The sequence below is a fragment of the Stomoxys calcitrans genome, chromosome 2 (assembly GCF_963082655.1).
Source record: "Stomoxys calcitrans chromosome 2, idStoCalc2.1, whole genome shotgun sequence".
In the NCBI taxonomy this organism is placed as follows: Eukaryota; Metazoa; Arthropoda; class Insecta; order Diptera; family Muscidae; genus Stomoxys; species Stomoxys calcitrans.
The window spans coordinates 170,602,635-170,621,930 of record NC_081553.1 but is presented as its reverse complement, the minus strand read 5'-3'; the positions used below and the strand labels follow the sequence as shown (position 1 = coordinate 170,621,930).

At 38.4% G+C, this 19,296-nt stretch overlaps 1 protein-coding gene across 15 annotated transcripts in view; it reads left to right on the top strand.

Annotated features, from left to right (window-relative positions):
- The first annotated feature begins 260 nt into the window (after window positions 1-260).
- LOC106081644 (uncharacterized) overlaps window positions 261-19,296 on the top strand; it is a 235,329-nt gene continuing 216,293 nt past the window's right edge. For all 15 annotated transcript variants that reach the window (XM_059363308.1, XM_059363310.1, XM_059363309.1 and 12 more), the window contains exon 1: window positions 261-1,957. The gene's annotated coding sequence lies outside the window, so the exon portion shown is untranslated. The remainder of the gene's footprint in view (window positions 1,958-19,296) is intronic.

Genomic DNA, 19,296 nt, shown 5'->3' with positions numbered 1-19,296 from the left:
CAACGGAATTGCTCCATTGACACATTAACGGCAAAGAGCATCAATGTTTTCTCTTTTAATAGCCTTAAACTACCGCTACTTGCTAACATATTGGTTTACAGTGACACAAATGGGAGAACAGAGAGAGAGAGAGAGAGAGACAGAGCCAGGAACGAACAGTTATGTTAGCAATGTAAGGCATATACAGCAAAAATCGATTGCTGTGTGTGCTAGCAAGTGTAGATGAAAAATACAAGTAGACCGAACCGAACGACCGAAGATGACCCACTTTTCGGGGTTTTTTCGCATTAAACCAAAAGAATTTTTTCTAATTACAATCTGAAAAAAGGCAAATGTGACAAAGAAAAAGTGTAAAATAATTCACAAAATTCCATAGCAAGCACCAAACGAAATTGTTGTACATATTCATCAACAAAATAATAAGGGAGTTATACAATTGTGGGCAGACCGAAAACTGCAGAAAACCAGTCAACAAATTCGATTAGAGTGAAAAAGTGAAAAGCCTTAGACCATAAGCAAAGGAAATTCCCAATATATATCAAGAAGAAAGGTCCATGGATTCGCTGAATATCTTCTGGCCACACTTTTCAGGTTCCAAACAGCCGCACCATAACCATAAAGGGAATATTGGCACACTTGCCTTGTATTTTCCCATAGTACATATGTTGTGTATATAGATATAGAGTGGAAAATTCAGATTCAAGTATTAAACGGAAACGAGGCGGAGCAGAACATTTATTGCAAAGAATTTCCTATGCTTGGTATACCAATTTTCTTTGGGAGACAAGATGAAAGCAATTCCAAACGTGAAAACCCCGTACGAAAAGTGTGAACAAATCTGAAAGTCCGCCCGAGTGAAAAAGTGGAAAAATGAAAGCTTGTGAACACATCTCAAACGATTGACAAAAATTGAATTGTGTGTATTTCTGTAGATAAGGAAATATGTAAAAAAAGGAAGAAATCACTCTAAGTGAAGAACAAAACCCATTATCAAGTAGTTAGTAGCAAACAAATAAAACAAAAAATTTAAATATAAAAGGAAACAAATTGAAATATAACCACAATAAAATAAGAGAAGAGAAAATTAATTGCATTTATAGTATTAAATGTGTTATAACAAATTATAATCGTCGTCTAAGAATCGTGTAAAAAATCGCATGAAATGTGGGAGCCCACGAGAAGGAAATCGCCTCAGAAAGTAATGAAAAAATAAGAAAAATTTATCTTTTTCATAAGCATATCGAAAAAAGTGTAACAAAAAAGAAGAAAATTATATAGAAAAAAAGTATTACACCAATATTTTCACACACACATACATACGCTCTCTTGCTTGCTAGTTCTCGCGCTCTCTCTCTCTCGCTCTCGTTCTCAATCACAAACACCAATACATACTACACTTGTTCTTGCCTCTCTCTTTCACAAACCACTCAAAAGCAGCTACCATACACATGGTCTTGCTCATCCATTGACAGCAACAAACATACCAATACACAAACCCACACTTACATACGCCGACCTACCCACATACCCACACACACAACCACGCAACCCAAAAAAAATGCTTGGACGTACTATGTATGTATTGGACACGCATACTCTACTAGTACTACTGCTACTGTTAATAACAACCTAAAACTGCTGCCTTCTTCCTTCGTTTGCCGTTTTTGCGTTGTCGACGTCCCATCACCGACCATCGAACCGTTGTCATCGTTGTCGTTGTCGTTCTCCCTTGTCGTCATCGCCCATTGTCGTGTGTGTTTCATAAATGTCGTTGACATTCTTCTATCATTATTATTGAGAAATCGCAAACATACAAGCGTACGCAAAAATATCGTCAGCGCAAAATAAAAAACACGAATGATTTGGACAAACAAAATAATACAACAACATATGAAATAAACAACAACTCCATAAAGTTCACATAACTTCAAAGGACTCACATCGCCCCAAAGCAAATGTAAGTACAAAATTTGTCAAAGTATTGAAATACCACATGCTTGTGCTTATTCATTTCATTTTCAATTGCCCCATTTATAAAAAAAAATCTATTGCTATTCTCTCTTTTCATCTTTGTCTCTGTGAACATAGAAAAAGAGAACATTCGATTGAAGGAGCGAAAGAGAATTCGGTAACAGGGAAATAACCATACTGTTGTTATCAGTGTTGCCACTATGCCAAACGAGGCAGAGAAAAAGGCGAGAGAAAAATCATGTTGCAATCGTTTAAAGTGCGGGCAATGTAAAGGAATTTCTTTTGTTGGTGTCTCAAAGAATTTTTTAAATCTTGCGGATTATAACGCAACACCACTAGAGTAAGATTTCTCGAGGTTTCATTTTTTTTTTTATTTTCCTTTACTGAAAATTGAATTACTAAAAATTTGTAGAGAAAGAGAAGTTTGTGAATGCAACAGGTTTTTAATTGGAATGCATCCTATTGTCATAAATTGAACCAACATTAAACATTAACCAACATTAAACATTAACCAACATTAAACAATGGACACTCAGTGACAATTTATCAAAGGCGTTTTAAATAGAAAATTTTAATGTAGTATAATTTTAGGGTATAAAACTCAAAACCATTTTATTTTCTGAAAGAAAATTGGTCTAAGTCAAGTTTTTCTTTGCATTGAAAGGCTCAAAACCAACATAATTAATGAAAATGTTATATACAACACAGGAAACAGATTTTTGTTTGATCCTACTAGCATCCTGGTGGTCCGCTTCGCTACCCCTGTTTTTGGAACCCACTTTTTAGTGTAGGACTTCAAAAAACGTAGGTAGTCGCTCAGTTTATAAGATTATGAATTTTTGTAATAATTGCGTATAAAATTTCATAAATCTGTCTCCTTCTGTAAAGAAATGTACGAACTAAAAACAAATCTTTGAATTGAATGTTTTAGCTCAATTCGAAAGGAGAGTACCATTTTAACCGTTTTAGTACCTAAATACATGATTTAGAATAATCTTCTGGTCATCCAAAATTTATAGTCAAGGTGTACTTGTATACCAACTTTGGAGGCATTTGTTCACTCCGTTAAGAAAGTACTATTTTGTACGTTTGAGTACCTAAATATATGAATAAAAGATATCTTATAGTTGTCCGATATATTCTTTCAAGATACAAATTACACCACAATTAGTACGTTTTCTTGCACATGTCGTATTTTTGTCCTCTAGCTCCATCTGTAAAGAAAGTTACAATAGGTACCAAAATATTCGAATTTTTAATAGAACATTTTATCAACCATCATATATTTAGTTGTACTTACATTCCAAATTTCAGGCCTTACGCTCCATCTGAACACAGAGTACAAAATGTAACCAACTTCGGTTCCAAAATGTACGAATTGTGAGTTGTGAACAGATTATTTAGTCGCCCGTCATGCCAAATTTCCGACCTCTAGCTCCATCTGTAAAGAAAGTACCAAATGGTACCAAAATGTATGCATTTTTAATAGAACATTTAATCATCCATCATATATTTAGTTGTATTTACATGCCAAAATTCAGGCTTCACGCTCCATCTGAACACAAAGTACAAAATGTAACCAATTTCGGTACCAAAATGTACGAATTTTGAGTAGATCATTTAGTCTCCAATCATATGTTTCTTAGTTGTACCTATGTGCCAAATTTCAAACCTCTAGCTCTATCTATGAAGAAAGTACCAAATTGTACCAAATTTGGTACCAAAATTTACGAAATTTAAATAGATCATTTAGTCACCCATCATTTATTTCCTAGTTTTACCTACATTCAAATTTCAAACCTCTAGCTCTTTCTGTAAAGAAAGTACTAAATGGTACCAATTGCGGTGCTAATCGTACTTTTTCTCCCACTATGTACTATGTCTTTTAAGTCAAATTTAAAAATTTTACGAAATGGGTGAACATTTTGAGACGCCCTTTAATTTGAGCCTAAGAACATTATTCTACCCCTTTCCGTTCGCACAGGGTAAATATGTTCCATTTCGTTCTTTTTAGTATCTAAACGTACGAATATCACTAAAGCCAGCCTTATCCCGTGCTTACGACTCAAGATCAACATTCACGCAAAATTTAATCAGTCAGTCACGCAACTCTTTTATAAAAAGTGATTCTTATGCTACTATCTTTTGGGCAACACTGTTTTAATCAGCTCACGCACGTTTTGTGTTTTGTTGCACTATCAAATATCTTCACTTTGGTCTACAATTTAACCATGAATCGTCTTACTAACGAACAACGCTTGCAAATTATTGAATTTTATTATCAAAATGCGTGCTCTGTTAAGAAAGTTCATCGCGCGCTTCATCCATTTTAAGATAATTTTTGGCCTAATGGGTACGTAAATAAGCAGAATTGTCGATTTTGGAGTAAAGATCAGCCAGAAGCGTTGCAAGAGCTATAAATGCATCTAGAAAAATTTACAGTTTGGTGCGGTTTATGGGCTGGTGGCATCATTGGACCGTACTTCTTCAAAGATGATGCGAATCGTAGCGGTGAGAGCTATCGTGAGATGATATCCAACTTTTTTGCCCAAAATACAATAGCTTGACTTGCATGACACGTAGTTTCAAGAAGACGGTACCACATACCACAAAAAAAGCGTAACAATGGACTTATTGAGAGGCGAGCTCGGTGAATTTTTTTTTTTCACGATCGGGACCGGTCAATTGGCCGCCTAGATCGTGCAATTTAACGCCTTTAGTCTATTTTTTGTGGGGCTATGTTAAAGGTCATGTCTTTACAGGCAAGCCTGCTTCAATTGACTCATTAAAGACAACGTTGAAGCATTTATTCTTGAGATACCGCCGAAACGTTGGAAAGAGTATGCCAAAATTGGATTGAACATTTGTATGAAATAATCTTCAAACATTAAATTATATGGACCGACTATAGATTCATATGAAGATTTCATGCATTTTTCTGAATTTTGAGGCCTTCGTGGCGCATAGGTAAACATGTGCGCTATCTGAATGACTCTGAATGCCTGGTTTCGAATCCTGGAAATATCAGACACAATTTTCAGCGATAGTTATCCCCATATGAATGCAGGCGACATGTGTGAAGTAATAAGCCGTGATTTCGTTCTGCGGCACATCGCACAGTTTTGCCTCTTTACACAGTTGTTGAAAAAAATTGTAAGATTTAAGATAGAGCTCATGTAAAACTGCACATAGTTTTGCTCTTAACACAATTGTGGAAAAAAAATTAGTTAGTTATGATAGAGCTCTAAAATTTTGCCCAGATGCATATAATACCTTAATATAGCAAAGAGTGAAGTATGGTCGAAATCGGTCTATAGCTTGTTATATGTAGCTGCCACTTAAACCGATTTGACTTCTTGAGCACCGAGACGGCGCAATTTCTATCAAGTCCGGGGTTCCCATACTATATTTCAGAAATGTGTTGCATGGCTACTGTTATAGTCCGAGAACCTCTTACACAGCACCAATAATTTAAAATAATTTCTGTATTAAATTTATTGGACATTGTTGCGTATGATTACTTTTGGATAATTTTTTCCATATATGCCATATGACATACGCCACCTGGGCAACTACTTTTTGTATCCACCACCATTTCCATTTCCGATCCTGCAAAGTATATATATTTCGGATCGTCATAAAATTCTAAGACTATTTAACGATGTGGGATATGTTCTCGCCAGGATTTAAACCAACTCCTTTAGCATCATTGGTGGACACGCTTACCGCTGCGCTTCAATGACACAAATTCGATATACACATTTGGGCGAAATGTTCCCATTTTAAAACTCTACCAAGACAGGACTTATATATCGACCATTGCATTAAAGGGCTCAAATTAAAGGTATAAGAGCGTTAAAGTTGGCGCTGCGGAGCGCTCGGTACGGTTAGTAGTGATCTAAAAACAAAAATTTGGTATACAAATTCGGGGTCACGTACATGAGGGAGCCACCACCAAAAACCGACAAAGAGTTATATGACCCAATCATGCCAATATGGGATCCAAATGTAAGGTATTTGAGAGCAGAAAACGAATCTGATATTAAACAAGGGTTTGGGGGCCGCCACCACCCCAACAGCTCTTAAACCGGACATTTTTATCGACCATGACAATATGGGCCTCAAATTAAAGATATTTGGGAGTAAAGTATTGATTTGGTATCCACATTCGTTTTGATAAGTCTGTGAGGCCATCCCACCCCCAAATGGATTATATATGATTCAAATGAAATATATTAAAGAGTGAAAGGAGAGGCCCGGTTCAGCTAGTATAATATACTGTAAGAAAATATCAGAATAAATTTTGGAAAAACATACGAAATTATTATACCCTCTACCATAGGATGGGGGGATGTACTAATTTTTATCTAACGGTCCATATAATTTATTTTTTGAAGATTATATCATGCAAATGTTGACCGTGACTACGCCATAAATGGTCCATCCGCTTAATCTCACGAATAAATGCTTCCATTGTAACGCGTTCTGTGTGGCATGTGGCCCCGACATCTTGAAACCACATGTCATGCACGTCAAGCTCTTGTATATTGGGCAAAAAAAGTTGGATATCATCTCACGATAGCTCTCACCATTTACAGTTACGTTATGATTCGCATCATCATTAAAGAAGTACGGTCTAATGACCGGTCTAAACCTCACGAAACTGCGACTTTTTCTGGATGCATTGGTAGCTCTTGCAATCTTCACTTAAAAATCGACAATTCTGCTCATTTGCGTACCCATTAAGCCACAGATTAGTTTCGGCGTAAAATAGGAAAAGAGCGCGATGAACTTTCTTAGGTTAGGTTGAAAAGAGGGTGCGGATATTAGTCCATCCTATACCACTATGGACTTACACCTAAGCCAGTAATTGGCTTGTTGTGCACTCTAGAAACCAAAAAGTAACCTCGAAAAAAAAAATGTAAGTTAGGAATTCAGTGCTATTTACAAATCCTTAAGTGTTTTCCATGCCACTCCCCTAAGTTGGTTCGAGTCTGGTATTGTGTCCCCACCTAAGTACCGATGTCTTTTAGCCGCGAAAGCCGGCAATGACATAGGAAATGCTCCAACATCTCATCATCTTCCCCATATGCACTACACATGCTCTCATTTACCGCACCGATTTTGCATAAGTGAGCTTGTAGTCCTATGTGTCCCGTTATGATACCAAGAGCTATACTGACCTTCTTCTTACTTCCTTACAGTAATAGACTCGTCTTCTCACGATCTGGATCACCCCATAGGATTTTCGCCGCCCTACCGACTGTTTCGCTGTTCGACAGTGTTACATGCGTTCGTCGCCCACACCCTTAATTCGGATTGCGTCGACCCGAAAGGCTTCGGGCTTATTGACGGCAGTCCACTGGCCTTCACCGCCAAATCGTCTGACCTTTCACTCCCCCCTACTCCGTTGTGGCCCGGCACCCAAACGATGTGGATTGTGCCATTCTCAGAGAAGGCCTTAAACTCCTTCTTACATTCTAGATTTATCTTACCGTCCTGGTTTTTATTGCCCTTATGGCCGTTTTACTGTTAGTGAAGATGTTCATACTCGACGTCCTCGCGTTAGCACCACCTCACGCATTCCGTGAACTTTCTTAACAGAGCACGCATTTTGATAACAAAATTCAATAATTTGCAAGCTCTGTTCGTTTGTAAGATGATTCATGGCTAAATTATAGACCAAACTGAAGAATGTTTGACAGTGGAACAAAACACGAAAAGTGCGTGAGCTGTTTAAACCAGTGTTGCCAAAGAGATAATAGCTAATAAATCACTCTTTACAAACTTCCTAACTGCCGAACATTGTCCTCTTTTTGATACCAACTGTTCAATCTGTTTCAGTATTGTAAGTTTTGACAAGAAGTCTGGGGTTTAGTGTCCCCAAGTCACCAAAGTCTCCATATTGCATTTGTATATTTGTGTCATTTTAAATTGGCACTTCGTAATTAAATTAATAACTGCATATTCAATGTTTTATATGAACCATGCAGTTTCAATAACTTCCCCTTGGCGGTTTGATCCCATGAAAAATCAATATCTATTGTTCCAAAATACGAACAACAACATATCAAATGTAAATATTGTACAGCAAAGTGATGTACAACACAAATGTTCAATGCCCCCGTTGTCTTTTTTGCAATGCATCTATGAAACCATTTTTGTTGGCCAAAACTCAATTGTTTCCATAAGTCATATTTATTGCCATACAAACGGAAGTACTTCAGAGAGCAATGAACTCATATCTAGGTTGTAGACACAATCAAAGTTATTCGTTTGCCAAAAAATAGAAGCTTATTAAGCAATAAATTTTTAGGTAAATTAAAATGTTAGATGAGAAAATAGAAAAAGAAAGAATTGGTATTAGAAGGTGGACCACAAGGATTTGGGTTCATAAAGTAACGAAAAAACAAATGAGAACAAGTAAAAGCGTGCTAAGTTCGGTGGGGCCGAATCTTATATACCCTCCACCATGGATCGCATTTGTCGGGTTCTTTTACCGGCATCTCTTCTAAGGCAAAAAAGGATAAAAGAAAAGATTTGTTCTGCTATTAGAGCGATATCAAGATAGGGTCCGGTTTGGAGCACAATTAAATTATATGTTGGAGACCTGTGTAAAACGTCAGACATTTCGAATAAGAATTGCGCCCTTTGGGCGCTCAAGAAGTAAAATAGAGAGATCGATTTATATGGGAGCCGTATCGGGCTATAGACCGATTCAGACCATAATAAACACGTATGTTGTCATGTCATGAGAGGATCCATCGTAAAAAATTTCAGGCAAATCGGATAATAATTGCGACCTCTAGAGGCTCAAGAAGTCAAGATCCCAGATCGGTTTATATGGCAGCTATATCAGGTTATGAACCGATTTAAACCTTATTTGACACAGTTGTTGAAAGTAAAAATAATATAAGTCATGCAAAATTTCAGGCAAATCGGATAGGAATTGCGCCCTCTAGAAGCACAAAAACTCAAGTCCCCAGATTTGTTTATATGAGAGCTATATCAGGTTATGAACCGATGTGAACCATACTTGGCACAGTTGTTGGATATCATAACAAAATACTTCGTGCAAAAATTCATTCCAATCGGATAAGAATTGTGCACTCTAGAGGCTCAAGAAGTCAAGACCCAAGATCGGTTTGTATGGCAGCTATATCAAAATATGGACCTATATGGCGCATTTACACTATTAAGAAGTATTTGTGCAAAATTTCAAGCGGCTAGCTTTACTCCTTCGGAAGTTAGCGTGCTTTCGACAGACAGACGGACGGACGGACATGGCTAGATCGACATAAAATGTCGCGACGATCAAGAATATATATACTTTATGGAGTCTCAGACGAATATTTTGAGTGGTTACAAACAGAATGACGAAATTAGTATACCCCCCATCCTATGGTGGAAGGTATAAAAATTTTGAATATTTGACACAATCTTGTATTTGTATACCCACAATAGGGGGTAGCTATTCATTGCGTTTGTATTTCTTCCGGTTTAAAATAATTTAAAATAATAGCAGCATTGAATTAAGTCAAGAAGGAAAATATTCCGTCCCGACCAATGATCCGTACTTAAGAGACTACCATTCCGACAAATACTAAAACTTCAATAATAACCTTTAGATCCCGAGTCCTTACTTGAGAGATTAAGGAACTGCAAATCTGATCATTCAATCGAATGTATATTTTTCCATGATCATTCCACTAAGGAACAGGGGCAAACTTCTTACATACCAATGAGTGCTGTGCGATACAAGTATAAGCTTAATGGTAAGCGGTCTCCTTTCGATTGCCGAGTCCGAAGGGCGTACCGCAGAGCGACACCTCTTTGGAGAGAAGTTTATACATGGCGGATGTTCTCGTCCGGTTTCGAACCCAGGCGTTCTGCGTCATTGTCGGACATGCTAATCTCTTCGCTACGGTGGGGTCCTCTCTTAGTCACTGATTGGGACAATAGTTAATAGGATGAGGCTGCTGGAAAGCTGAAACATGCAGTATTCGTACTGACTATCAGCTGACTCGAATATTTTATCTAATCAGAATCAACAATGTTAAAATAAAGGTTTTTACAAGTAATGGAGGGGAGAATCCAATAGATGTCCAACAGCTGTTGCTGGGGTCTAACGGATTGTTTAAAGCAAATACTGTCTTAGCGATCAAACATTAAACGAAACACTTTTTTATAAGGTCCGATAAAGATATAGCCAAAATGCAAACTTGCTTATAAACGGAGATTCATTTCTCATATCAATGTCTCTTATATCAACGGCTGTCCAATACAAGATTTTAAACTCATTAATAAAGATACAGCAGCTGGATAATTTTTTTAAGAGTAGTGCTCGTTTTTTGTCAAATGCGCCTGTATGTTAAAGAAAACTCATCCGACGAAGTTGAGCTCTTATCGGGCAATAAGTGGTGTAGAATCTGAACCCTGGATCGATTTCTGCAATATTGTAAAGTATTTGCGGTGGCTCTCGAAGTTCTTCTGATGGTAGAGGGAAAGGAGTTGTTTTTGAAATAAATGATCTAAAGATTGTCCGTTGCTAAGAAGATTTAACATAGTCAGCCGTTCATATGGATACAATTTAGAGAAGCAACTTTCAAATCTAAAGTTGCTGGAGCAGTTTCTGTAGGGAAAAGAACCTTACACAGAATACCAAGTTTGCATGTTAGGTTAGGTTATTACTGTGCAATAATGCTTATTGAGTTATTTCATCATGAATAAAATGATGTCAATTGGCTAGAGTGTGCGTACTACCACACATGTGATCATGAGTTCAAATTACACGGAGGCAAAATTAATAAAATTTGATTTTAGGATAATGGTAGAGAGAGTGACAGAGATAAAAAAACCCGTGATCAAAGAAGCAAACGAACGAGACAAGCAGCGCAGGCCGAACAGAATACAAAACACAAAACACAACGCCACACCGAAGCTGTGCAACGAAGCACATGTGATGGCTGGTTAAATGATTTGTTGTCTTACTTATGGATATTGTCGTTGTTGTTATATTTTGGATTGCAAAGAGTGCTGTTAAACAATAAATTTATATTTAGGTTGCTGAGATTCAAAATAAATTGTTGCAGGAAAATCAACAAATTTCGTCGTCGTTTTTCGACAAAAGTTGTTGTGTTTCAAAATTATTTTTATCTGTGTATTGTTGTAGGGATGCTAATTTTTGTAATCGGTTTTGGCGAAGTTTGGAAATTTGTCAAAGTGTAAACTATTTATCGAATATATAAAAACCCGACTTTAATTATTGGGAATACGGAGAAGGTATTGAATATTTCATTCGCATCAGAAATTATTAGCAAAAAAATATGTGACGTGAAAGTCTTGGATGATTACACCTTCTCTAATTATTTTTATATTGGTCCTTACTCTAAACTGAAAGAAAAAGGATTGGAAATGAGTTCAATAGGACTATCTCTCAAAAGCCTGAAGCATAAGTAAAAAGATTGATGTTTGGTCAAGTGAGACACGAACGCTCTAAGCTATATGCTGAAAGTACGCGCTCAAACTAGGACAATAATAGTAAGCAAGGACACTACAGGGCTAGGTTATGTAAAGGGCAAGGTAAAGAAAATACAAAATTGAAAAATGTTTAGAGCGAATGAACACCTGCAAATCCGCGAATACATCCTATAGCCTGCGTAAGGTTTCAGGTTGGTACTATGTTTGATTTTTGGTAAATTATTTAGAGCAAACAACTTTCTGATTTCATTCAATAGATCATTGTTTCATTACTTATGAACATTTTTTTATTTACGTATACAACATTAAAAAAAATCTCAATGTATGTTATCATTGTCCTTCTGAACGAAATCAGTAAGTTTATTGCTTCAAAATCTCTTATCATATGTTATCTTTGAGATGTTTGTAGTGTTTCAAGGAAGTAAACCATATGTAAGTAAACGAACATAGTACCAGCCTTTACATCGATGTTGTACATTCAGAAGTCAAAGACAATATATGTACGATTTTGTGTGATAAGTACTGTTTCTGGTAAACTAATGTTCACGCAAACTAACAGATAATGTGTACCAGAAAATGCCGTCACTGTCATGAATTCTTTGCAGATTTTAGAAAATACTGTAAATTTGTGAGAAGGATTATTTGCCTCATCTTCATTTAAGTTGAAATTCTGAAAGCTTCGTATCTCACATAGCAAATTGCTGGACTGGTCATATCAAGGAGTTTACCCGACCATTGTAGTGTGCATCAAAACCGTCCTCGACTGTCGCAGATCTCCCAACGAGATGGCTGAACAATTCAAAATTCACCTGTTCTAGGGGAACTGGAATCTATGATTATGCCTATGAAATTTCCGTTTATCTGTGGAAATCTCGATAGCGGTCGAACGAATAAAGATATCCGTTTGAAATTTTGCACTGATACTTCGTATGGATGTAGGTCGTTGGGGATTGCAAATGGGTTATATGGGTTCAGATTTTGATATAGCTCCCATATAAATCAACCAGTTTTGACTTCAGGGACAAACTTCTAATATATCAATGAGTACTGTCCGATTTAAGTTTAAGCTCAATGATAAGCGACCTCCTTTTTATAGCCGAGTCTGAATGGCATGCCTTAGTGCGACACCTCTAGTGGCCGATACTTCAAAAATCCAGATACTTTTCAATACTAAGTCAGATCCAAAGAATGGCTAGTCTTTGCATTAAACCCTGTGGCAACTCCGTCTGATGCATGGAATGAAATTCTGGATTGACATTAGGCTAGTTAGGCATGAGGTTAAGTCACCATAGTACTTGGTTTACAAGAGCTACTGATCGAACAAAATGGCAATTATATATTTGATTAAAGTTCATTCTAAGTTTTATTAAAAATGCATTTACTTTCTTTTAAAAAAATCCGCAATTACTTTTTGGGCAACCCAATATGTTACCCTTGATACAATCCCTGATATTCCCACCACCATGTATCAATTTCTAATACTATCCGTTGTCAAGAACTCTAATGAAAGCCGAAATCTAACAGGATGCAGGAAATACAGCCTATTGAAGTTTATATTTGGAACGGTTTGCCAGGCAAAGGTCTGTATCTTAAGATTACGAATTGAGAATCTGTACATGGATGTCGGACTGCCAGGACTTTATGAGCTACCGTCACAGGAGGACAAAGAAGTTGCTAGCTGCCGATAAGAGGTCTCTGTGCAATATGACACGAATCTTTGTTCATGTTTGGGTCTACAGGGGCACAGGTCTTCTATCTTGGGAGTAGGCGTAAATCGTATATGTGTAGTAGGCGTAAATCGGTGCACTTTTGGAAGATGCACCTACATATGGCTGCTACAGATAGACCCTAGTATTTTGTTATATCTCTTCATCTCGCTTCTGGATCTGATCTGGGGACATATTTTTATTTTCTTAACTGCACTTCTTTACCGCTAGACTTCCACAATGCGCCGAAATAGCTTCCAAGTAAACTTACCTTAACGTTGTGCTATCCATTCAACCTAAAACTAAACTTGAGGCAGTTTTGTTCAAACAAATTTTTAATTTTAATCTTATCAGGCGAAAGTGCAGAATTCTGAAAGGGATAGAACTGATATTACAAGCACTTCTGCGGAAGCTGGGAAGTGAATAAAATCTCCCGAAGAGCATAACATTAAAAAATGGTGAAAAAGGAAAAGGGCTCCCCGCTTTAAAATACTCTGGGAAGATTATTTTAAAGCGGGGAGACAAAGTCGTAACAGGAACGAAGAAAACGCGCACAATCCCCGAGTCTTCATGGGGGACTGAGACTTTCAAAAGGATGGCACAATCATCATGGAAGAGAAGATAGTCTCTGAGAATGTTAGGGAGCCGTCCCCTTACGCCAGAGTGCCAAGGAAGCACAACACAGATGAGATGATTAATACAGTCATTGAGGATTCCACCAGATCATGGGTCCCAAGTGGAGGATCTGGTTTACGAGAGTATTTTCGAGCATGTGTGGAACTCTGTAGAGTGTCAACCCATACAAATGATGAGCTGCTGGTGTAGAGTTGACATTGATACCGTCAAAAAGCTCGTTCGAAATATCACGCCCTTGTGAGAAGATAGCATTCCCCCGCTCACAAAGGCGACGGTCTTCATTAAGGGTGAGGGCGGCAAATTTGCAACGGAATGCATGATGGAAGTTATACACAAGCAAAACCAAGATTTGGTCTTGGAGAAATGGGAGGTCTTCCACAGGGAGGAGAAGGAACTCTCCTGGTAGACATTAATCAAGTTTCCGCGACAAGTTTGGCTAGGAGTGAAGACATGGAGTACTACGGGACCAAGGCCTTCTTTTTCAAGATTAGGAAAACTAGGATAGTCAAATATCCTCATATTGAACCAACATGCAGTGCAGTGGCGGGACACTCAATACCGCCCAACGAACAGGGCCGACGACGCGACAATCACTGACTCTTTCAATATTGGAGAGACTAGGATAAGCAAAGATTCTAATACTAAAACATCAGGCAGTGCAGGTGCGAGAGACTAAACACAGTCTAACGAACAGGGACCCGACAATGAAACCATCAACGGCTTTCTCAAGATTTGATAGGTAAAGATCCTAATATTAAAACATCAGGCACTGCAGTGGCACGAAACTCTGTCTACGAAACGAAACGAAACTGCAGTCTAAAGAACAAGGAGCAGACGACCTACTCCCAAGATGATGTTTTACTGGAGGACCAATGATTGAGGTCATCCAGGTAAACCTCCACCAAAGCGAGACGGCTACACACGCTCTGATGGAGAAAATCAGCAAGGGCAAGATTCAAATTGCCTTAATTCAGAAGCCATGGACGACCCGGAACAAAGTTTCTGAACTAAACCATATCAACCACCAATTATTCTATTTTAATACATTTACTCGGCCGAGGACCTGCGTTATTTGTCATAAAAATTTAAATTATGTATTTTCCCCACATTGTCAACGTCGGTTGCAACAGAGATTAGACAGGGAGACGATGGAGCATGTCTGGCATCACTTTATCTGCCTTTCGACTCTTCAACATCGCCACGTACGTCGGAGCTGCAACGGCTGGTGAGGAAAGCAAAACAGATAGGAAATGAGATACTAATAGGATGCGATGCGAACTCTCACCTCATTTCGAGGGGTAGTACCCTAGCATAATTCTAGAATACTAACGACCTAATAACTCTAAATATTGGTAACACCGCTAGCTTTGTTTTAGATGTGACAATATTTTCGGAAAATCTGATCGATGAGGTTCAGGATTGGAGGGTCTCCAATGAGCACTCCTTCTCACACCATCGCTACACTAGGTTTAGAATAGCACGGCCAGCGCCGAATTCGATAAGTATCCGTAAAAGTTGAAAACCAACTGGACAAAACTCGGAAGACTAATCAGAAGAAGACTTGGGCAAGATAATTTAGATTGTCGAAACATAGAAGACATGGAGGACAATGTCAACAGTATTACGACTGCAAGTGGGGACTTTCGAAGATAGTTTTTCTCTTCGAGAAAGGAAACCAACAAAAACAAATCCTTGGATAAACGGGGAGATTCGCAATATTGGGAAAGAGGTCCGCAGACTTTATAACAGAGCACGTCGTAAAAAAGCGAAGGTATATTTGGATGTGTATTACACACGGCTCAAGGAGCACAATAAGATTACTAGAGCGGCAAAACGTGGCTCCTGAAAGATTTTCTGCGATCGGGTCGATATCGTTAATGACGCCGCCAAGATGAAAAATTTCTCTCAAAAACCCATGCCCAAACTGTAACGTTAGTAGACGACATGGGACATATGTTGAGAATTTTGATGAAAACCCATTTTCCACAGGATACGACGGGACAACCTCATAATGAGGTTGATCGAAGGCTTATCATAACGGAATTTATGCTCAAGGAAACCTTAAGAAGCTTCAAACCATTTAAGTCACCCGGACCTGATGGAATATTTCCGGTGTTACTACAAAAGGAGGCTGACTATCTGTCGTCTCATCTGGCAACTATTTTCACAGCGTGCCTAGGACTTGCATATGTCCCCAAAGCCTGGCAGGAGGGAAGTGTGGTATTTATACATAAGCCCGGCAAGGCAAGTTATGCGACACCAAAGCAAACAGACCTATAATCCTTACGTCCTTATTACTCAAAACCATGGAACGTATTGTGGATATCATGATAAGGAGTAGGATAACCAGCGAATTTCTCAAATACAAACAACATAATCAAGGGAAGGTCGGTGGAGACTGCCCTGCACGAGGTAAAATAGAAGAAACCTTCGATGCCAAGAAGTACACTTTGGCGGTTTGCTTTGACATCGAATAGGCTTTTGACTATGTGCGTACCGACATACTGATCCAATCCCTATTCCCGTACCGTGTGGACGGTCCTTAGAGACTGGATAAACCATATGCTAAGGAACAGGTGGATAAATTGCGGATCCAATGACATATATATTAGGGAGAAAGTGAAAAAGGCCACGCTACTAGGGGCATTTTATCGCCACTCCTTTTTGGTGACCACCATAAACGATCTATTACAGATGCTGGGTGAGCACCATAAATTACCTATTACGCAGACGATGTTATAATACTTCTAAGGGATAAAGATCCGACCAGCTATGCAGAATGGCCGAAAGGGTCTTGCATATGGCATATGACTGGGATAGACCCAAAGGTCTCAATTTTAAACCAGAGAAGACTAAAATATGCCTGCTCACGAGGAAGATGAAGGTGGGCCAATTTGACGCATCCCGTTTCCTCAAAAAACGATTTCTATATCTGACAAGGTCAAATACTTAGGAGTGATCTTGGATAGGAAACTTAATTGGAAGTGTCACATTTAGAAGCGTACTGAGAATGCTCACCAATGTTGGGCACTTTGTAGATGGACCGTAGGGTCGAAATGGGGTCTGAATTCGAGGATAGTCCACCGGCTCTACAGGAGTGTGATTAGACCGATACTTACGTACGCCTCAGTAGTTTGGTGGATTGCTATGGAGAACAAGTGCAACATAAGGACCATACAACGGGTTCAGAGAACATGTTGTCTTAGCATAGGCAGAGCGATGAGGACCACATCCACTAGGGCACTGGAGACTTTTCTAGATATCTGACCCATGAACATACAGATTAAGTGTGAGACAGCCACCGCGGCTATGAGAGTTAAGGCGATGGGAGAATGGATTGAAGATGGGAGCAGCTCTTCCATTGCGGTAAAATCGAGGCGATGATAGGAAACCTGGAAGGAAGGGAAGAGGTTTGTGCGAGGCACTGCTCCCAGCGGCACAGTTGTGGGTTGATGGAACCCTAGTATTGCCATCTGGAAGATCATGTTACACGGATGGATCAAAGCTAAAGGACAGAGTGGACTTGGGGGTCTTCGTTGAGAATCCAGGGAATGAGATCTGTTTTAGGCTGCATAACCATAATACGGTCCTGCAGGCGGAGATCCGGGCGATCACTACGAGCTCACTTATGCAAAATCGGTGTGGCAAGTGATAGCATATGGGTGAAGATGATGAGACGTTGTAGCTTTTCCCATTTCATTGCCCGGCAATGAAATGTCCCCACCGTTACTTAGGTGGGGACAAAATACCAGTCATGAACCAATTTAGGTGAGTGGTGAGGAATAAAAATAAGGATTTTGTAAGTAGCACGAAATTCTTAACTTAAAATTTTGTTTTTAGAGGAAACTTTTTAGTTTTTCAAGCGCACGACAAGCTGATTACTGGCTTAGGTGTATATCCATAGTGGCATGGGGTGGATTTATATCCGCACCCTCTTTACAACGTAGTCTAATCTTACCTAAATGTCTTCAAGTGGCTTAAGAACTCAAATCGAGTGATTTGGACTATACTTGTTGAAGTTGTTGAGATTCGTAATCTGATAATAATTGCGACTTATATAGGCTTAATGAGTTAAATCGGAAGATTGGTTTTTATGGGAGCTATATTAGCTTATTGACTGATTTAGACTATTCTAAATTTTTTCTATATTACACTAAAATATAGCTCTGCGGAAAATTTCAAAGCTTGTTAATTCTCACTATTTTTGTCCAACGAATATATGAAGAGGCAACACTGTGCGGCGTGCCGCATAGCGACACCACTTGGAAGAGTATTTTAACATAGCAGGATACCGCACAAATATAGCCAGCATTAGTAAGGGACATTTTTTTTGCCCTTACCGGTGTCTAGCTTTTAAAGTTATGAACACAACTTTCTAAAGACGCACAGAAACATGGATATACCAAGGAAATAGTTGTAGTTGTGTGGACAAGAAATCCATCACTGCAACACAAACACATGGATTGGAAAAGAACAGCTTTCGCCAGCCCTGTCAGGGCGTCGAGCTTAGTTAGTGTCGTACTTACATCATAAAGGCGTTTTCACAATGAATTCTATATAAGTGCATCCTACCAATGTATGGCGCTTGAAGCCTTCACACCTAAATTAAATAACCGCTTAAACTTAGAGATCGAAACGTGCCATACTGTTTTTGGTGTTGTGGTATCTTCTTACTTCACTTTTTTATTGTGAAAAAAATCTTCGATTATTAAGATCGTCTCGAAAGAGAAATAGAATTAGGATTTTATTTTTTTCTATTTTGCTGTACTCATGTGAGTACAAGAGCCGAGAAAGGCTTCAATGGACTATTTGTGGGCAAGATTACTTTGCATAGTAGTGCTAGTAAAACATTTCAAACAAATAAAATTGTTCTTACAAACAATTTTGCCTAGATTGGGTTAGATCGAAAAGAGGGTGCCGACCTTAGTCAGTAATCGGCTTGTTATGCGCTTTAAAAATAATAATAGTGTTTGCTTTTGCTTTGCTTGGTTTTCTATTTTAAATATAGACATAAAATAATTTTGTTTAAAGCTGGACATTATCCTGCTGAAATCACAAATGGATTAAAATATTATTAGGGCAATATTAGAAACTGCAAGCGTTCGTTTTATATGAAAGAATTAAACAAAACATACAACTGTATTGCAAATTTGCCCATGAACAATCCATTCAGGAACAGTAGCAAACTTCTTACATACCTATGAGTGCTGTATGATTTAGTTTAATCACAATGATAAGGGGTCTCCTTTTGATAGTAGAGTCCGAAAGGCGCGCCGCAGTGCGACACCTCTTTGGCGATAAGTTTTTATTTGGCTGCCATAGAATTTTTTCATATGACATAGTTACTCACAAATGTCGCCAGCATTAGGAGGGGATAACCACCGCTTAATTTTTTTTTTCGTTTGTTCACGCTAGGATTCTAACCCCGACATTCAGCGTCATAGGCAGACAAGCTAACCTCTGCGCTACTGCGAATACCGTATTAACACTTTTTATTATAAAA